General features: G+C 36.6%; 1 protein-coding gene and 1 long non-coding RNA gene across 3 annotated transcripts in view; both read right to left on the reverse strand.

Annotated features, from left to right (window-relative positions):
• The window catches only part of LOC121639980 (titin-like), a 618,411-nt gene that overhangs the window by 215,736 nt on the left and 379,849 nt on the right, over window positions 1–22,826 (reverse strand). The window lies entirely within an intron of this gene.
• LOC121640079 lies at window positions 10,332–20,928 on the reverse strand. Of its 2 annotated transcripts, XR_006010332.1 has the most exons (4): window positions 20,801–20,928; window positions 10,941–11,011; window positions 10,634–10,669; window positions 10,332–10,455 (listed from the first exon to the last, which is right to left on the reverse strand). It is a non-coding gene; the product is annotated as an uncharacterized LOC121640079 (long non-coding RNA). The 2 variants fall into 2 exon arrangements; XR_006010333.1 differs by lacking the exon at window positions 10,941–11,011.

Consider the following 22,826-nt stretch of genomic DNA (forward strand, 5'->3'; position numbering starts at 1 on the left):
ATGAACAGTAAAAAATTTCTGGATATTTCTTGGTAATAGATTGTTTTTAGCTTTGAACATTATTTGGATTGTTTGATATTCCACAATATCCGTAAATTTTAGTAATTTTGACTGAATGAACAATGGGTTTGTGTGTTCCCGAAAACCAACATTATGAATTATCCGTATTGCTCTTTTTTGAATGATGGTCAGTGGCTGTAAAGATGTTTTGTAGTTGTTTCCCCAAATCTCAGCACAGTATTATAAGTATGGTAAGACGAGGGAACGGTAAAGAGTACGGAGTGATTTCTGATCCAGGACGTTCTTAGCTTTGCTTATTATTGCAATGCTTTAATTTCGTTTGTACTTGTTCTATATGTGATTTCCAGTTAAGTTTATCATCTATGATTACTCCTAAAAATTTTATTTTATGCACTCTCTCAATTTCCACGCAGTCTATTGTTATTGATAACAGCGTATTGTTTGCATTATTACCAAACAGCATTATTTTAGTCTTACTCAGATTCAATGATAGCCTGTTTCTGTCAAACCATTTCTTTAGTTTGTTCATTTCGAACGTGATATCCATCTGTAATTTTTGTAAATTATCCCCAGAGCAAAAAATATTTGTGTCATCAGCAAACAATACAAACTGCAATATCTTTGAAATATTACTTATATCATTGATATACAAAAAAATGATTGATTCTGGGCTGAACTAATTATAGCCGAGCACTGATGCCCCCTCCTTCTTGGGCCACGGTTGTCATGTCAGTCAATTTGTTTTAAAAGTTCTCTATAAATAAAGTTGGACTGGATTCCTGATGTTAGAAATTTAAAACAGGAAATTAAGCAGATAATGATTTTTGTGTTATTCTTTTTCTTAATGACTCCGGGCTGATGTTAACGTCCTCCTCTGACCGTTTTGAACATACATAAGATAACAAGACAAGTAACATTTAAATAAAGATATTCAACCATTTATTTATTCACCCATCTTTATTAAAAATCAGCTAAATTTGAAAAAGAAATAAAACCAGAAAAAAGGCTAAAAAAAAAACACAATAGCATTCTTAGCAATCTTGCTCATCACACTTTAAAGCATACACCATCATTGTTCAATCCTTGAAAGACATTCAGGGAAACACACACACACAACATAACACCACCAACCTCTGACAGGGAGGAAAAACACCACATAACATCCAAAATACGACTTGGTTATAGTACACTTGCATATTAAATAAGCAGAGTACTACATACTTACACAGCTGAGCACATTGAAATGTTATCAAAGCCAGTTAACTCTATTAAACCCATTTTAATACTGACAGTAAATATTTCAGTTATTTAATGTTTAACCTGTAAAATACAACAAGGGTCAATTTGTTTTTCTTCAATCCATGGTCACATTATTAAAAATCTTTTCATAATTTTGTTTTAATTTGCTTTTATGTATTATGTTACAGACGAGGTATAAGATGGACATGGCTGTTAAGCTTTGTACATGGTCTTAGTTTTCTTACGTTTTTGCTACAAAAAGCATAAATATGAACAAATAAATTCTGATCATGTAATATTTTAAAGAAATCTGACACAAAACTGGACAAATGACTGTCTGATGGACGCTTGGACGTCTAGAACAGTTGCTAACACGTTTAAACAAGGATATTGTTTCTGCTTGTTGTCCACACGTCTCTTCTTTTGGTGGTAATAATCTTCTTTTCATGGACCTAAAACACAGATAAAGAAAACATTTTAAAGAAATAATGAAAATAAAAATGAACAAATGGTGAGATTTTTAAGTTAAATGGTAAATATGAGGTGATGACTGTTAAACTACGATGAGGGACAAAGTGACATCAGAAGCTGATTCATTCACAGCAAATGAACTAGTTGGTCAAATATCTCATCCAAGTTAAAGAAAAAGAAAAAGTTTAATTTTAAAATAAAACTACATTTTCCTTTGATAAATTTCATGTAAATATCTAAAGCTAAAACTTCAACAGCCGTAGTAAGATTGAAGAGGTCCATAGTTACTTCTATAAAATGATGAAGAAGCTTCATTATAAATATATAAATGCAGTTATTTTACTGCTACTCATCCAGAAGTTGTCATGTTTACATTAGTACCTGTTGCTGATTCAGGATGCACATTAATGTAGTCAGAGCTCTCGTGTCTCCCTGTAACAATGATGGTTTCAGTGTATTCAGTAACACACACTTTATCTTTCAATTAGACTCTGATATTTGTAGTAACATAAACAAAAATGATTTTGTAAAATATTTTATGTACTTACTGCTCTTATCACGACCTTTAAGGTTAAGATGAGATGTGACGTTGCTGTATTCATCTGCTGGTGCGTCTAAAATAAATATTTACATACATTTAGGGCGAGTCATGCTTCCCTACATTATATGGTCTTCTGACAGCTCCACATGAATCAGGTTTATACTGTACCACTTCCAGTGTTTCCACAACCTCTGACTGATTCGTAGACAGCAGCATCACCTGCATGTCAGAGAAAATAAAGAAAATCAGATTTGTGACAAGTTACCACTTTATTACTGTTGTGAAATGTTAAATGAATAGTGATGTTTAATATGTTTAGTTCGCTGAGTATGAATTTGTCTGTATTTCATGATTAGTTGCTGTTAAAACTCTGACATGCATATGAATCGTTTAGTTTCTAAGAGCAACGACAGTGTTTTATTTTGAAGTGCTTTATTTTGAAATAACAAAGTGACAGTTTTAAAATGGAAGGACACAGTTTTGCCAACTTAGTGACTTTGTCGCTATACTGAGCAGTGTTCAGACTTTTATTTTTAAAAAAGCGACAAATCTAGCGACTGGAAACTTTTGGAGACTAATGTGAATGAACGTAGTTTATTCTTCTCAGTGAGGAGTGGGTGCTGCGCAGACTCCTCCCCCGTCCAAAAGCACTCAGAAGAGGCTTGGTCCTCACGCAGCAGCAGCTGCATTCAGGGCAGCAGATGTTCAATGTTTCATGATTAAACTGAAACGTTCAGTTTCTGCTGCTGGATGATCCGCGCTGGCTTACTGTCAGATAGTTCATTCATTCATTATCTACCACGTAGTCCGTTAAAGGTTGCGGGTAAGCTGGAGCCTATCCCAGCATCTTAGCAGGTGAGAGACAGGATACACCCTGGACATGTCTCCAGTCCATCGCAGTGCCAACACAGAATGAGACAAACAGAGAAGCCGGAAAACTTGTCTCTACAGAGAAAGGCCACCAGGTTTCAACCTCCCCCAGCCAAGGCTCCAACCAGCAACCTTCTTGCTGTGAGGCTGCGGTGCTAACCACCACCACACCACCGTGCAGCCCGTCATAGTAATGTCTATTAATGAAGAGTATGGACAATAACATTTAAAAAGTTAAGTGTTGTGACATGTTGCAGGCTCCTAATTTAAAAACAAACTACACTTAATAAAATTAAACTGAAAACCTAAGAAAATATTGACCGAAGAATTTATTTTATTTTATTTATTCATTTATTATTTTGTTGCTTATTCTACATTTTTAGGTTGTCTTTTTGTCAGTTTTTGCCTTCCCCACGACATCCCTCTACACGGCAGCCTCCCTTACAACAAGCCTGCTATGTACAAGGCTGATTATGCAAATTAGACAATGACGTCATTTAGTGACTTTTTGAACAGCCAATAGCTACTTTTCTTACTGAAGAGTTGGAAACTGTGGAAGGACAAACTGTTCTGTGTTAAACTAGATGTGATGCGTTTCTCATTTGTGTTAACTTTAACTTTAAAGTAAAAGTTTAATAACATCCGTTTTGCCTGATTTATGAAGCTCCAGCTACGTAACAATTACAAACTGAGACATTATTTGTAGGACTGACCATGAAGGAGAGAGGAATAAACCTGAGTTTCATTCTCGTTGACTGACTGTTGTGTAGCAGAGACTTGGTCGATGTTCAGAATCTGATTCAACCTGAGAAATAAAAATAAATAATGTTCATTTAATAAGAGTCATATCATGTAAACAGTTGTTATATTTAATGTGAGCCATGTACCAACCTGTTACAACATGCATCTGTAAAAATAAAAAAGAGATGAAAATGAGTTCTTGTATAATTAATCTGTTTAACCATGTTAGAATAGTTAGTCATTTTCAGTAAATCAGTTTCTACCATTTTCAATAAGTGATAAAAGTTTTCACCTTTTTTTCTGCAGCAACACAACAGCAGCACAAAGACAATGTGCTGCTGTTGTGTTGTGTTCGTATGGGGTGGTATTTTTAATGTGCTCTTGATTTCTTACACAAGTCTGATGAATAATGGTGAAAGTGTGGTGTCTAATTATTAGCATCATGTAGGCAGTATAATCATGTTTAGATGTACTAAGCACATTTAGGAATTAGGGTTTGGTTCTGTAAGTATCATATGGATCCAGAAAACTCCACAACCTTTAGAGTAGGCAGTACCACATGAACTTGGTCAACTCAATGAACCCTATAGGGTACAGCATCACATGATTTCATGTACAAGTCTCAGGGGTTCCACATGTTAGCTTAGGACTGTTCTTTGTCTGTGGACCTATATAAGGCCAGTGGTACCCATAGTCCAGGGGATTTCTCTACAACTGGCCCAGAGACCTCACAGATGCTGCAGATCTGTTTAAGATGTCACTTTTCTTAATAAACCTTTTTGTATTTTACATCAAGCTGCCGTCTAGAGCTCTTTTACCACTAAACTATTGTTCCACATCATCTGCTTCAAGTAATTCACAACAAAAGTGAGACAGAAGTGTTTATAAAGTTCAGCAGGAAAGTCATCAGGTCCAGGTGATTTATTGTTGGACGTGTGGAAAAGGGCTTTATGGAGATCTGCTGATGTTAAAGGTGTTTCAAGCACATCTGCTGTTTCTCTAAACATCTGAGGTAGATTAAGATTTAAGAAAGATTATATTTCCTCTTGGTTTGAATCTTGTTCTGATTAATGTAATTTTATATAAAATGTACAAAATGAATTATTATAATGTATAATGTATTATTTCATTTAAAGGGGATCGTTTACAATTTTACCTGCTGAGTTTTTTATTACAGATTTTATTGTTTGGTGTTTTTTTCATTTAAGTGGCTTTGCTGAATATTTTTCTGGTTTATTTCTGTATTGAACGTTTTGATATTTCATTCGTTGGATGATGTTTTTTTTTTTTTTTTTTTATGAATCATTTTTTGGAGTTTAGCATCTCAGTGTTCAGTAATTTAATCATTTGTTTCTATAGATAAACTGTCTCACTGTGTTTATCTTTTGCTCTAACCAGGGATGGATGTATTGAAACTCTGGAGTTGATATTTAGATATCAGCCAGTCAAAATATCAGATTCAATACTTTTTGAATAAGTTCCCAGTTTTCTTTCATTAGGGTGGCAGCTCTACACTTCCATTGATTTCTTTCAAGTATATTGATGTTCTTGAGTTTTATATTTCACACTGCTTGCAATTAAAAAAATTAAGGTCTCACCCTTGGACCGTTTGCAGAGACACAACAAGAGCAGGAAAATCAATAATATGATTCCAATAACAGATCGAACCATCAACAGCACAGGAAATGAAGAGCTTTCAGGTCTGGACACAGCTGGAAACACAACAGAAAGTAATAATGTTATTTATATGAAGGGTTTAGAACATAATTCTCTCAGTGTTTCCAGAAAAATAAATGTAATTTCAAGCTTGAACACAATGAAAAAAAATCCAGATCTACAGTAAAAACTCATCAACAAACTTTTTGTTTCTCCTGCTTTGAGCAGAAAAATGATTTACAAAGTAAAATGTATGATAATTTAATCCTGCTCACCTGTAACTGACATCCAGCTCTGTTGTGACGTCTTTCCTGCATGTTGACACTTGTAGAAACCTTCGTCTGACTGTGACACTGCAGAGATGTTCAGCACCTCTCTGCCATCATGTTGGAGAAGTTTGTCATTGTGATAGAAAGAAACACTGGAAAGTGTGTTTTGTTCTCTCAGTCTGCAGCTCAGACTGACAGAAGCTCCCTCAGTCACAGGATGGACGGGGCTCACCAGGATGACGCCATCATCATCATCTGTAAAGAAAAGTCAGTGGATATTAAGTTCAGTCAGAGATCAGCTGGTAGAGAGATTCAGAAAAAGCTGATTTATAGAGAAGTAAATAAACTCTTTATCATTAAACACAGACATCTGATCATGTGTATTTAAAAACATACACATGTCCTGTATATACATATATACACACATACATGTTTACACAGATCTAGACATGGTGTGGCAGTGGTTCAGTCTAGTTCTGAGTGTGGTCTGTCCAGGGCAGGTGGTGGTGGAAGTATTGTAAAGCCTGACAGCAGCAGGCAGGAATGAAGAAGAAATATTTATTGTTCTATAGTTTTGTGAAGAGATGAAGTGAATGAAGTAAAGCCTACAGTCAAGAGTTTGATGCTGCTTTGTGGTGATGGAAGAGAGAGTAGTTTATTTAAAGAATGGATTTATATTTAATCTGCTGAACACAGAAGGAATTAATCTAGCAATAATAAACACAAAATCATAGGATGTAATCACGAGACAAACACTGAAAATCCATTTCTATATGGAAATGACATTAATGATAAGTGATACTTAAAATGAAAACAAAGCATCATAACATACTCTGTACAGTGATGTTGACTGTGTTGCTGAACTCTCCTGATCCAGACTCACACCAGTAAACTCCACTGTGGTTCATGTTCATGTTACATGAGGATCCAGTCATTCTCCCCCAGGAGGAGCAGCGTGACAGATGATGTGTTTCTGTAAAGCTCATCACTCTCCACTCAGCAGAGTTTCCTCCACAGTTCAGTGAAACAGAGTCAGAATTGAAGGGTTGAACTCTGTCAGGATTCACTGTGAGAGACGCTGCTGGATGAACATCTGAAAAACAAACATGTAATGAGATTTCTATAAAACACATTAAAATATAAAAATGCCTCATTGCAAATATTCCTTTGGTTTATATTTTATTTAGTTCTGAAGATCAGAGCTCACATGTCAACAAGATTATCAAACTGGGATTTTATGAACATTTTTAATATGTTTTAAATGATAAGCTGTGTACATCTAAACACTTTGGTTTTAAAGATAGTTTCAGTCACAGAGAAAAATATTAGAATCAAAGTGAGCTCTGCAATATTATTACAATGACAATAAAGTGTTGAATCTGAAAACATAACTGATCCTCACTGAGAGGACAGAAACACACTGACCTGCAGACCAGAGAAACTTTACTTCACTGTAATCAGTGTGATACTCTGGGTCTCCTCTTCCAGCTCTACACACACATATCCTGCTGTGTGTGTTTGTCCATGAATGATGTAGGAATCATGTTCAGTCCCAGCAGTGCTACCAGGCAGCAGATCATAACTGTAGCTGTTGTTTAACAGATCAGGAACAGCTTTATACCAGTAGAACCTCCATCCTGCAGACGGAGGTTTAATCTCACATCTCAGAGTTACTGAGGATCCAGGACTCAGCCATGATGGAGACACAGAGAGGACAGGCCGGGGTTTATCTGCTGGAGAGAGATTTTATCTGAATGAAAACATGTTGGACCTTGTTCACTCTTAACTCTGAATAACATTTCTCTACAAATGTTATCAATTTTATATTTAAATTTTTATATGTATTTGAAACGTCTACATTTGTTCAGATAAACTGTTTAATTAAAATACAAATAAAGGGGTTAATTCATCTCAATATTTAGTTCAGTGGAATTAGAGAAACTGTGCAGCATTCAGATGGATGTCTCTTCGTTAAAGAAAATCACTTTTAAGAGCAAACTCATCATCAAATAAATGAAATCATTTCTGTTTGTTGTTAAGTTTTCAATAACTAACTAAAGATACATTTCATTGTGCTCATGAGATCCAACTCTGTCCTAAAGAAACACTATTAGGTATCAGGTCAGATATACAGGGATTTGATTTAACTAAATATAATAATAATAAGCAGATAAATGAAGTATCATCTGTTTCTGTACATTACTACTACACACCCATGTTACGTGTTAGAGATTTAACAGCATCAGTCAATAAAATATATTTTTATTAATGAAGTATTACAGCTGAGATAGATTCATTATTTTTCCTGTTTCCATGTAACTTTGTAGTACTTAATAAATTAACAATAACCATTAACAATTATAAATGTTTTCACAATGAATCTTCTGTCCTCAGAAAATCCATGTTGTTGTATTTAAAAAGAAATTTCTAAACTCACCAGTTTGCTGAATAAAGACTGTGTTACTGAAAGATGTAATAAAGTTTGTTAATAATAATGTATTATTTTGCAACCTGTCACCATGTATTTCCACTCTCTTAGATAAACACATTGGTATCTGTTGATTTAAAAACCATAATTAGAAAAACACAGTTGCATCTTCACTCATTACTCAGATTCATAACATCAGACGTCCTCTTGGCTCAAGTCGCCTCATTAAGCTGCTCATCCACAAAGTCTGAACTACCTTCAGTCATTCATCTTTTCACTTTTCTGCTGCAGACGACTGGAATCACTTGCAGCAGAAACAAAAGCTCAGGACTTTTATACCACTGTCATCTTTTAAAAACTTGCTAATGGAAGCGGTCCAGGATTGTTACACTTACTTTTATCTGTAGCTAGTTGGACCATTTTTATGTCTTCCTACAATCTGTTTTAAATTTGCGTGATAATGTTCTGTTAGATGTGTATTCATGTCTTTTGTAATCTGCTTTTGTTTTTAGTTTCCATGTGCTGCCTCTCAGCAGGTCGTCATTGTAAATGAGAATTTTCTCTTAATTGTGATTTTACTTCTACTGAGGAGGTTCTGATATGATTTATGCTAATTAATATTGCAGCATGAAGCTGTGCTGAAGAAGAAGGTTACATATTCACCTGATGATTCATTATTTCAGGAATCAGAGAGATTGTCTACAAAGAAGATTTACTGCTGTTTGGACAGAAGTGCTGGCTGCTCATACTGATTGTAATAATTATTTAATTGTCATGGTTCATGTTTCTTCCAGGTCTCTAGTGATTGCTTCCTTAATCAGGTTCATTTGTTCCACCTGGGCTTCCCTGATTGCTCCCTATCCTCACCTGTGCTCAGCTTTACTTAAACTCTCTCCAGTCTCTCCTTCCCTGCAGGTTATCGACAGTCTTGTGCCAAATTGAGGTCCTTTGTTTCTTTTCTATGTGACAGTTTGCTTGTTAATCAGGACAGAACACACAGCAAACATGACTGACCTGATGCTGACAGTCTGATGGCTTCACTCCACTTTGTTGAAGAATATGAGTCATCTCTGCGTTCACACTGACACTGGTAGTCTCCACTGCTGAGCTCAGAAACAGTGAAAGTAAACTGTTTACTGGAAATCTGCGGTATAATTGACCCAAGATGTCTCCATACACACATCCACTCAGTGGTTTCTCCTCCCTGGATCTCACATGTCAGAGTGATTTTCTCTCCACTGAAAATCTGAGGCCAGTCAGGTTGTCGTGTTACAACAACCTGGTTGGAAACTGTTTCCATAGATATGAACAGAAAAACACAAACAGAAATATCATCAGAGAATATTACATGTAACTTTCATATAAAATAATTCATGTTTTTATATAAAATAATAGAACTCACAGATTATATTAATACTGGCATTATTACTCATATTAGAGTAATAGGCTGGATCTCCTCTATCTCCTCTACACCTGTAGATTCCTCCCTGTGACACACTGATGGTTCTGTTTTGTTCATCATTAGTTTTAAGGTGATATTCAGAAGTGTGTGAGGTTCGTCTGAACCACAGGTATTTCCATCCAGCAGAGTTGTCCACAGAGCAGCTCAGTGTCACGCTGCCTCCTACTGATATGGTTGTTGTTCCTGCTGTCACTTCTGCTCTGGGTTTATCTGCTGTATCGTCCAAAAACACAAACAATTTGCAAAGACATAAAACAGAAAATATCAAAAATGTTCAGTTTACATGACACAACAGAACATGACAGAAATGTGTCACTTTCATTAAAAACCATTTTTAAATCATGCTTGGTCCTCAAGTTTCATGATTTCCTAACAAAATGTATAAATACACTTACATTTAAAGTTCATGTAAAGAAAGATGTGCATATGTACAGCTTAAAAAATGTTAGTCACAGTGAAATTAGTCATGTTGAAAGAACAGAGGACTTACCCCGAACATTTAAAAAGATCTTTTTACTGCACTTTGAATAATATGAAGTCTTCAGACGACCACAGCACTGGTATTCATCTTTCTCACTTATATGTAAAAGTTTCAACGTGTAGCGTGGATGTGAGTTGTAGGAATTCAATTCTCGACCATCCTTGAGGATTTTGTAATACCAGTCAGTGTTTGTTCCTTCCTTCATGTCACATATGAAGGTAACAGACTCTCCAGTATAAAAAGTCAACCAGTTAGGATCAATGGTCAGAACAGCTCCTAGAAAACAACAACAAATGTTTAACACCTGCTTACACTTTGCCAGCCGACACACTGTGTAGATATATACAATGAAATTATCTGATAATCCACAAAAAAATCAGCTTGTGTCTAACAGTGAGGCAACAGGCTGAGATTCATTTACAAAGAAAATAACTGAAAAACTAAAGTGTGTCACCTTGAGTGTGTCCAGTGCAGAGGAGTGTATACAGCCCTGCAATCCAGGTAGAAACAACAGAAATGAACAAAGGATCAACATTTGCAACCAGAGTTGTTTAAAGTACAACATAAGCACATATAATGGTAAAAAACATAAATTCTAACTCAGATATTTAACTTAAATTACAAAATCCCATCTACAAAACACCCAAATTCTTCATTCAGATTCTCAGACACTGGTGAAAATGACTGATACCTAATTTCATCTGATCCAGTTTCCTTAATATCCATGATTTAAACAGAAGAATTCCTCATTTCATATTTACAGAATAAATCCAGCACACAGAATAAAATGAGTCCCATCCTCTCAACTAATCCTCACACTTCTGACAAATTCCTTTTACAAAGACAGAAAAATGAAAGTAAACCATGAGAGAAGTCAAGACCAGCAGAGAAACCAAAGTTAAAACATGAGTAGTGTAAATAATAAATGTGGGATTTTTCTAACTTTTCTCTTTGTTAACTTGCTTTAACACAAAACTTCCTTCCTTTAAACACAGCATGGTTTAGTGTGTGTCTACACTTCCTGTCCTGCTGATCCTGAAACGTGTTGGATTCTTATTTAAAGGTTTCTACGTGATCTCATACAGATAGTATATCTTAAACAATAAACAGCCAAAAGAGGCACCCAACATCATAACAACCACATTCACCAAAACAAGAAAATAGAGAAAAACACAAAGTGTTCTTATTATCCCTGAGATGATTAAATGTGAGTTCATCCACCGACATGTAAAAATACAAGTACAACTTCCTTCAGTTTGAAGGTTTTGTTAGAAAACAGAAGAAAAGTTTTGGTCCTTACTGTGGGCCTGTACAACTACAGAGTAGAACTGGTGTGTTCGTGATTTAATGATGAAACTTGAAGCTCAGCTCAGATATTTACATCAGGATGCTGGTTCACTGCTTACTAGGATTTATCACCATGGCAACTAATGCTAACACAAATTAAGAAATCAACACATGGAAACAATTTAATTAATTACTATTAAAAATAGGAACTTATTAAAGCTCCAACATTTTAAAAAACCGACGTGATCTGAATTCATAATGTATCTTAATCCTTAAAAAACTATGTGCTTAATTTTTTATTTGCACATTTTCCAAAAATATTACACACCAGCACACACGAAAAAAGCAAATAAAAACAGTTTTTTCTGCTAAAACTAATTTTATATAAGAATAAAATTATCATAAATATAGATAACATATTAAGGAAAAAAGATGACCTCTAACCAGGTGAAATTAATATAAATGGAGGATTGATCATATCATATTAAATAATGATGCATATTTCCAGTTCTGCTGCATTCACATATCTGCATACATTAAAGCAGTGTTTCTCAATCCAGGTCCTCATGGCTCATGTCTGCCATGTTTCTACTCCAACACACAAATTCAGATTAATGAGCTTTGCAAGTTCTTTTAAATCCTGTTAACGATCCGTTCATTTCATGCAGGTGTGTTGACATAGAGTAACCTCTAAAACATGCAGGGCATGGATTGAGAAACGCTGCATTAAAGTGTAACTAACTAATATGTTACCAAGTGCCTAAAAGATGTGAAATGAGCAGCTTGAGCTTAAATAAAGAGGATTAATGAAATGTTGCATCATAAACACAGAAGATACTGAACATGTCTGATATTTGATAACAGAGTTACATACAGTAGTTTCATACAATGATTGTCTTTGCTTTGCTGCTGCAGCTCGAAGAACTACAGAAAGAACAAACAATTGAGGTTAATAAATAAATAACAGTATTGCAGTTTTAATCTCTGCCACATGAATTTTTTGGTTTGTTTTGAAAAACCAGCATAATAAAAGTTAAATAATCAGACTTTACTCACATTTATTTATATTTGCAGAAAATATTATTATTAGTTATTACTGGAAAAGTCTCCCAAAAATCTGTTGTTAAAATATTGTGTTGGCATTTATTCTCCAGTAAATGTCCATTGAAATGTCTTCCAACTAGAAGGTAGGTGGATCGATTTCAGTCTTCCACTGACTACATGTGGAAGTGTCCTTGGGCCAGACACTTAACCCCACGTTCCCTCCTGATGTGCCTATCGAGGTGTGAATGTGTGTGTGAATTGGTAAATGTGATATGTAGTGTAAAGCGCTTTGAGGGGTCAAACTGACTGGAAAAGTACTATATAAGTACAAGTCCATTTACCTTTTACTATTTAATTAATCATGTTTAATCACCATTTGTGATTATGCCTGAAATATGTCAATTTTTTACTATTTTGTATCAACAGAAAAAGAAAGCCAAAGCTCACTTGGCTTTTTCTTCACATTTTAACATTAGATGATCACTTTAGTTGTAATAATCAATTCAATATTACATAAAATCAAAACTTTACAAAATGCATCTATTGTGCCAACCTTTTCCTTTTCTACCACCTGGCAGCTGCTTTGATTTATATCTCAGAGCCTGTTCATAATTCCTATCACCATATTCATGGCCCATAAATAATCAGATCTGTGTTTCCAACATCTGCACAGCAACAATGATTTGGAGAAGATGTTCCCTTGTTTCCTTCACTGTTCAACTCTTACTAGATATCTGAACCTGATCTATCTTTAAAGATGTGTGCATGGCTGTCTGATGACTAGTAGATTTTGCAGCTGTTTCACTAGTAAACACCATGAATAATGACAAACTGTATGAAATAAAGGCTAACAACGTCTAACTGAAATAGGATGCTGTTATCAACAGGTTTCTTTCTTCAGCTTCAGTAACATGGGTCTGATTGACATGTGACTGATAAATGTAGCTCGGTACTTTAGCATGTGCATCCAAAAACAATACTTTTGAGTAAAACTGCTAGTTTCCTTCTTCTTAGCTGAATGATGAACAAACGCAACAAGAGAGAAAAGCCGATCAGCTGATTCACTACAGGAGAGGCAGGGGGAAAAGAAGGAGGCTCCCCCTGCACCGTTCACAGGGGAGGTCCAGGACCTCCTTGCTATAAAGACCCCCAGTCTGAATTAGCTGCAGCAAGAGGGGCCAGAACGCACCAACCTTTGGAAAATAACGGGAGCCAATTAATCCAAACCATGACTTGATCTGGTGAAAAGCTGAATTTTTTTTAATCTTGGGGAACAAATTTGTGGTGGAATTCTTATCTAAATTTGCGTCAGAATTTAAGTGTGTCTGGGACACATTTAATAGTCTGGAAATATTTAAGGGGGTTCAGGGAACCTTGATAAGAAACCTTTGTCACCATGGGACAAGGCAGCTCTTTCGTGTTGGAAAGGGATTTGAAGTTTATATTTTGCAAAGATTCTGCAAATGTGAGGTGTTTGAAAAAGTGGAAGAAAAACTTTAAGTTTAATGGGAATCAGAATGTGGATGGATGTCAAAAATTGGTGGATGAATTGGAGAAGAAATGTGGTGAGAAGGAAGGAAAGAAATGGGATTTGATTGAAGTGAAAGATTGATTGATAGTTGCCAAAGGTAAAGAAGAGGGCATAAAAAGAATAAAATTAATAAAAAGAAGAGAGAAGCACTGGATTTGCAGACCATTTCATGGTCCTGGAGCTTGGACTTCAGGAGATTCCTGTTTGAGAGTTCTCCCCCCCACTCACTCATCACTCACTAGTGATGAACCTGCAGGGGTGACATATTCTTTGATCCCTGTTCCAAATCCAAACCCAGGTGATGTGGGTCAAAGACACATGTATCTGTATCATATGTTCATATATGGTCTATATATATTGAAAAAATAAATACATAAAAAAAAATGTCCATTTTCACAAACAGACATATCAACATTATTAACACAGCTTAGGCTAACTTTTAGACCAGAACAACAAAGAAGAGGCCATATAATATATGCTCAGCGTCACTGATGTTATAAAAAAAACTCCCTTTGGCAAAAATGAAGTGCAACTGAAAGAACTTGCTCCAAACTGAGAGCATGTCCAAGATGTGTCATATGAAAATATTAGGGCTGAGAATATTTTTCAGATACATGATCGATTGTGCAGAAAAACGTTGATGCTCAAACAAATATTCACGAGGGAAGAATAAAACAGCCAAGTGGGGTCTGATCACTCATTCCAGACATAGATTTCTGTGGAGTAACTGTGCTTTGATGTCAACTGGCTCTTCAACAAAATGGACATGCCTTGTCTGACACTCCCTTCAGTCTGCAGGCTGCAGCTAAAGAGGAGGAGAAACTCAGGATTAGATGAAGAAAACCTGCCAGCAAGCAGGTTAGCTTCACGGAGTCTGTTGCCACAGTTACTGACTCAGAATTTGTTAGGGTTTTTGTCTGTCTCCCCTGTGTGTGTGTTCTCGGATTGCCCTAGTGTATGCGTTTGGCTGCCTCTGTCTGTTTTGTGTGTCATGTCTGTTCCTGGCCAGGAGGGTTACCAGAATATTCCAAGGCAGCAATCCCCTCACCTGGGCTGATCTCCACACCAGGATCTCATCCATCAATCAAGTCACCACAGTACTTATACACAGGATCATTCCATATTCCTCGCTGGATCGTCCAGTTTCCCTTCTGGTATATCGTGGCCTCTCAAATGTTGTTAGTTATAACTAACAACATCTGTCTTGTGCTTAGGCTCTTAGTGCTACAGATCTTGCCAGCCCTGTCTGCCTCGCCAACTTCTTGGATTGTTTTCCCAGCTTCGATCCGTTCACTCATCTCCAGCTCCTACCGACTCCACGCCACACTCTACCTGCCCGCCCGTTCTGTCTGGTCAGCTGCGAACCACTGCGGTCACCGGATCCTGAACTTGGATTTGACTGTTTCCAGATTCAGCTCGAACTTTCATTAAAAACTCTTTTCTATTTGATTCATCCTGTGCCTTCTGGTTTGTCTGTGTCTGCACATTGGGGTTAAAAAACCATATTTGTTTGACTCGTTGTAACAGAGTTACACTGAACTCGCTTAATGAAACCGAAAACCCAGACCTTCTTCATCCAAGATGGCAGCCAGGTCAGTTCTCTGTGTGGGTCTCAGTGCTTGAGATCTGAGTTTTTATGGTTTTATGTGTAATATTTTAAATGTTTTGGGCACATGTCTGTGATGCTTCTCAAGGAAACCACTTCTCCTGCAGTTTGGGATGTTATATACTCAGCAGAAGTTATTTTTGATTGCCATGGAATATCAACTGCATGAGGCCTAGGCCTATTTGGAAATCCACATGATGGATTAGAGCACCTGAGTGGACAGATTCTCAATGTGCTAGCCTATGACAAACAACAAATTTTGCTAGCTGTTAAACACCCTTCTTTGTGTGAACTCTAAAGCTAAGTATACAAAACCTGCTAATCTGATAAAGACTCACAGCCCATGCTACTAGATACCAGTTTGAAGTTGTTAGACCTTTGTGCTAGCCTCTCTTTTTACCAAACTGGACTGCTATCTCTTTGCTGGAAGCTCTTCTTGTTATCCTCCATGAGTCAGTATTGTCTGCTAGCCTCAAGCAATACATGCTAACCTCAGGCTCTGCATGCTAGCATACAGCTTTGCATGCTAATTCTCCAGCTTTGCCTGCTAGCCACATCTCTGTATGCTAATTCGCAGTGCTTATCTACCCCCTCAGAATTCAAAAGTAGAGATGGTCTTGGGTTTATACATTTAAATGTTAGAAGCCTTGTCCCTAAAATTGATATGCCCAAGATCTGGGCTAATACTACAAACACTGATGTAATGATCTTATCCGAAACTTGGCTTAAGAATTCTATACCTGATGAATCAATTTCAACTGAAGGTTATAAAGTTCATCAAACTGATCGAGTTGGTAAAGGGGGTTGGGTTGCAATCTATGTAAAATCAAGGTTCATAAGCTCTGTTACACTCTCAGTTACAAAAGCTAAACAGTTTGAACTCTTGGCAATTAAAGTGACCATTTCAAAGGACACTCTTATCACTGTAGTTGGCTGTTATAGGCCCCCATCTGCCTCTAAAGATGCCCTTCAATCTATTTCAGATATTTTACATAAAATAAATGATTCTGAATTCATTCTTATGGGTGATTTAAATTTGGATTCAGAAAATTCAGATTGTCTAAAGAAATTGTGTGATACATTAAACTTGGTGCAACTTATAAATGAACCAACTAGATTAAATCCCAAAGTACATAATAAATCTACTATTCTTGATTTAATTATAACAAATATAGCTCACAAGTACATTTCACCTGCTATATTTTGTAATGATATTAGTGATCATTGTGTAATTGCTTGTGTCAGAAATGCTAAAATCCCCAAGGTAAAACCTCGTCTCATTTTTAAAAGACACTTTAAAAACTTTGAACAGCAGGCTTTTCTGCGTGACCTATACCAAAATAATCTCAATAGAGTTTCTCTGATTTCTGTTGTTGAATTGGCATGGCAATATTTCCAATCAATTTTTCTTTCTATTACTAACAAACATGCACCAATCAAGAAGTTTCGGGTCAGTGGTAGGGAAAATCCATGGTTTTCAGACAGTCTCAAAGAGCAAATTTGTTTGAGGAATAAATTGTGGGTGCAGGCTAGATTTTCAAATTCCTCTCAAGATTGGACAGCATTTAGAACTCTAACAAATAAGTGTACTTTAATGATCCGAAAATCCAAATCTGAATTCTATTTAAAATCAGTTACAGAAAATCAAAAACACCCTGCAAAATTTTGGAAATTGAATTAAATCCCTGTCTGGTACAGACATGGCCTCAATCCTCCAGGAAGAAATTCTTGTTGGCTTAGACAAAATAAAAGACAAAGATGTTATGGTCAATCAGTTTAACAAACACTTTATTCAAGCTGGATCTATATTTGATCACAAAAATGTGAATACACCTGTCTCAAGCCCAGCCAACTCAGTAGAATATAGAAACAAGGAGCAGTTTGATTTTAAACCTGTCTCTGTTTCTCAAGTTCATAAAGCACTGAAAGAAATTGATCACAAAAAGTCTGCAGGTCCAGATACACTGGATCCATACCTCTTAAAGGTTGCAGCTGATATTATTGCTGAGCCCATCACTCATATTTTTAATTTGAGTCTTTGCTCTAATACTATACCTAAAAATTGGAAATCAGCCCAAATTCTCCCTTTATTTAAAGGTGGCGATCCTGCAGATTTGAACAATTTTCGTCCAATTTCTAAACTTTCAGTTCTGGCTAAGATCCTTGAGTCTTGTGTAAATTGGCTGATAAAAATATTTTTAATAATTTTCAGTCGGGTTTTAGAGCTGGTCATAGCACTGTCACTGCTGCCACAGTTGTAATAAATGACATAATTGGAGCCTAAGATTAAAAACAGCACTGCCTTATTTGTGGATCTCTCTAAGGCATTTGACTCAGTTGACCATGGATTGCTTATTGACAAATTAAGATCAATTGGTTTTAGTTGTAATACCACAAAATGGTTTCAAAATTATCTTACAGATCGTTCCCAGTGAGTTTTTGTAGAAGGCCATAAATCTGAATTCCTTAACATAGTGAAAGGTGTTCCACAGGGATCTATTCTGGGGCCTATTTCTATTTTCATAAATGATTTGGGTAAAGATATTAAATCAAAAATACATCTATATGCTGATGATACAGTCATTTACACCTATGCTCCATCCACCATAGGGGCTGTGCAAGATCTTCAGGCTGCATTTTAGTCTTTAGAAATTGCACTTCTGAACGTGAAATTGATTTTAAATGTTCGGAAAACAAAATTTATGGTCTTCTCAAAAGCCCGATCCCCATTAGGTGATTATAACATCTCTACATCAGATGGGAAACTCATTGAGAGGGTTTCATCGTACAAGTACTTGGGTATATGGACTGATGATAAGCTTACATTTAGTGTACACATCACCACTTTAATCAAAAAGCTCAAAGTGAAGGTTGGTTTTTATTTTAGACATAGATCTTGCTTTACTTTCAGCGCAAAGAAAAAACTTGTGAATGCTACTTTTTGGTCTGTGATTGATTATGGTGATACCTTGTATATGCATGCAGCCTCATCAAATTTGCATAAACTCGATTCAGTGTATCATGCATCATTACGATTTATAACAAATGCAAAATCCCTCACTCACCACTGCACTCTTCATACTCTGGTCGGTTGGACATCACTAACCACTCGCTGAAAACATCACTGGTATTTTTTCATCTATAAAGCAATATCGGGAAAACTTCCAGGATATCTTTGTGACCAACTCTGTGTCAGTTCTGGGAGTTACCCGCTCCGCTCTGCAAATCGCTTGCTTTTCACTGTTCCCCGGTCACTCACAGAGTTGGGAAAAACAGCCTTTTCCTATTCTGCACCATGGACATGGAACAATTTACAAAGAGATCTTAAATGAATCATTTATTTCAGTGGATAAATTTAAGGCAATCATAAAGAGTGTGGTAAAGGAGACATGTGTTTGTTTTTCTTGAGAGGCTCACTGTGTTTTTAAATAGTTGCTCTAAATCTTAATGTGTTTATTTTGCTTAATTTTTGTGTATTTGTAAACTGTATTTGGCTGCTACCTTGGCCAGGTCTCTCTTGTAAAAGAGATTCTGAATCTCAATGGGACTTCCTGGATAAATAAAGGTTAAATAAAAAAAATTAAAAAAAAGATTGCCATAACTCTGAGTTTTTACTAAACCCGCTTCCTGAAAGGGGACCCAGGTGTGATAGGGAAGTAAATCCCACACACAGACAAATACAAACACACACGTGAAAATGTTTTACAAAACAAAACAGGAAACAAGATAAACAGAGACTCCATCAAATCTGAACACCCAGGAACATGTAAAAGACAAGCCCAATACTCATATTTCATGCAAACATAAGGTCAAAATAAAATGAAGAGATTTTGTGTTGCTCACACAAGTAAAAACAAAACTAGAGATATTTTGTAAGAATATAGTGGATCTGATGCCTGCACAAAACTGAGAGGCACAGCTCCTATAATAACAAGAATGAAGGAAGTTTGAATTAGATAATGACGTAATGTAAGTTTGTTAGATCCCTGATCTAAAACCTGCATGACACTCGTGATGCCTGGAGATCCTGAGCTGGTGGTCCCTGGGCATCAAATTCTCTGGTCTGCTTGTGCTTTGTGTGAATTCATATCCCATTTTCTACCACAAAGTGGCGACACTAGACCATGATGTTTAAGACAACTGAGGTTCTGCTGGCTCTAAATTTGCACCTTGTTTCAGTGTTGGATGACAAAAATATGTGCAGGTGCTATGACTGTAAGAGGCTACTTAAAGATATTATCCAATACTATTTGAACATAAAGAAAAGAATTTTCATGAGATTACATTTTAAATACCACAATTTATAGCCGACTGGACTTTTCTCAGTTGTGTTTTTGTTCAGAATCTCTCCACATTATCATCAACTCCTTTGACTGTAAGTTTTAAATCTTCCCTTTCAGTTTGTCTAAAGAATTAGACTGAATATCATTAACTGGTCTTCACTTCAGCGTCTATACTGATGGCAGAAACTCATCGGAACGATTTCTGCATACTGTCTGAAATCATTTTTTTACGGAAGTGGAGAGAAATAAGTGTTGAGCTGAAAAAAGCTCCCTTGCTGTGAAAAGCACCCTCACATGTAGCACAGTTGAAGATTGAAGCAACTCGCATGTGGACGGCATGTAAAGCCTCGTTTCAACTGAGGAGTTTGGTTCGGTTTGGTTGGTGGTCCGGTTTTGCTGTTTTGTGTGTTTCCATCATAAAAGGGGCCGACAACCAAACCATAAGACGCCATTCATGGACCACTTTCAGTTGTAGGTCCATTGGGGTCCATGTTCTGCAGAGAGGTCTGCCAGGATATGGACCCACTCAGTAAATCGGAACCTATTGGACCCAGCATTTTTTTTTACTTTTGGGAATAGAGTCAGACCGTGATTATTGATTGATGTTGTGAATTTGGTGGCTGTAAGTCATCTGGAGTGAAAAATGGAAGGAGCTGATTATTTTGGCAGAGGGGTCTGCCAGAATATGTACCCCCCCAAGTAAATCACATTTTTTACTTTTGAGAGTAAACAATCTGATTAACAAGAAACACACAGCTCTGTTCTTCTCAGGCTCTCGGAGAAACACATTAAACCAATGATACACAGTCATTCTCACTATATAGAAATATTTTCTATCATCTGCAGACAGAAAGTCAGTGATGTACTTACAGAATAACCCCAGCACACAGAGAAAAGAGTGATCCATCATCACATCCAGTCCTGCTGCACAGCCAGTCAGAAAGTCTTCTAATGTGCATCAACAGTAATGATGAAGGAGACGTTACATCTGACATGCATGTGAGACTAATGTTTTTCTAACTTCTCTTCTTAAATTAAAACCCCCTCCGTTTCCTTCCCTTTCACACTGAGCTCAGATAGCGTTGGTAGTTTTGACGACAGCAGTTGGTTGACGTTGTTACATTTCCTGTCCATTGCACAAACATTTTAACTGTTTTCATGTACAGAGGTCTGTGCAAGGTCTTAATTAATATAATCCCTAAAGAAATATTGCAATGTCTATTGATAAGGGATGTGTTGTGTGTATGTGTAGTTATTTATGTAGTTGTGCTGTTTGGCTTTTCACACGACAGTTTGCCCGAGTATGTTTATAATTTCTGCTCCTCTGTTGGTGCATCCACTTCTTCAAATGTGAAGATAATAAAGTGGTGAGTTGTACCTTTCTCACCAGTTCCAGGTTGCTAAACTTTTACACTCAGCTGTTTAACTCTCACTCATCCCCCAATCACCCTCACTGTATCCAATCAGCTCTCCATCCCTGTTACAGACCTCCATCTTTGTTATGTTGTTAACTTTTATTCCTTCCATTCTGTCTCTGTTACATTCAGTAAATCTGTGTTTGTGTTTCTCTTGACTTCACTGAAGCTGCATGACATGCACCAGTATACCAGTGACTGGGTGTTCACCTCAACAATAAACTGGACTGACCCACCACAGATGCTCTATACAAGAAAGACCAAACTCATCTCCACTAGCTGAGAAGGCCGAGGTCTTTTGGAGTTAGGACGTCACTGCTGAAAACATACAACACTGTGCTAGCATCAGCATGTATTACTGTGTGGTCTGCTGGGGTGGTGAATGTACAGAACAGGGCAGGAAAGAACTGAACAGAAGCTGATCAGAGGATCCAGGTCAGTCCTGGACTTTACTCTAAGCCCCACAGAGTAGGAAGTAGCACCACAGCAGCTCATTCATCCCCACAGAAAACAGTTAAAGTAGTTCAGCCTAACCACAGTTGTTATAAATACCTTGTGCTTTTGTCTGCTACCCACTGTGGTTTTCTCCATCTCAGAGCTCTATTTGTTATTTCCCTCTGCAACACCCACACATCATTCCTCTGGTGCATCTATAGATCAGATCTATATATAGATAAAAACTCTCATATGGATGTATATAGTGTCCAACCTGCCTGGAATAGATTTAAAATCTCTTTATCTCTATATTTGTCATGTTTAGTTCAGTTCAGTGTTTCATTTTATTGATGCTACAGTCTGCAGATGTTCTCACATTGTGGTGGGATTGTGGTTTAGACCCCAAACCGTTGACTGAATGTGTCACTGAGCTGAAGCTAAACATTTTGTTTCACAAAGACAGCATTTACAGCCACAATGTTAAAAACTAAAGCAGAAAATGTTTTGTGAAATTGTAAAGATGAACAGTTCTTATTAGAGGTGCTTTTGTTTTTCCGCCATGTTTTTATGATAACCTTAGAAAAGTCATATTCTCAGGAGAAACTAAATAAAATTCTGAATTAAATAATAAAAGTTTTGTTGTGTCAAACGTTATTAGGCTTCTAGGGCCTGAGAACAAACTAACAGGACAACTTTCCAGTTCTTCACCACATACAAGGAGGTGTGAGTACAAGAATAACCTCATGCATCACATTCAGCTCAGAGCTAGTGTGTTTATAGCAGATAAAATCTGTCAAACTGTGAAAGATGTGCTTCAGTTTTTTTCTTTGTTTAGTTTCAATGATTCTGAAGAGCTCACAAAGTGACTGAAGTATAATACAATGTGCATTATTTGCTTTCACAGTTAGTAAATGTACAACAGGATGGCCAATATTTAGTTTTTTCTGAAACATTATGTGAGGACAAGTCATCAAACAGATTAGCTGTGCAAATATGAAGATATTTTCTACTTTGCTTTATGCCTTGAACTCAGTCTATAATTGTCT

This window comes from Melanotaenia boesemani, chromosome 5, assembly GCF_017639745.1.
Source record: "Melanotaenia boesemani isolate fMelBoe1 chromosome 5, fMelBoe1.pri, whole genome shotgun sequence".
In the NCBI taxonomy this organism is placed as follows: Eukaryota; Metazoa; Chordata; class Actinopteri; order Atheriniformes; family Melanotaeniidae; genus Melanotaenia; species Melanotaenia boesemani.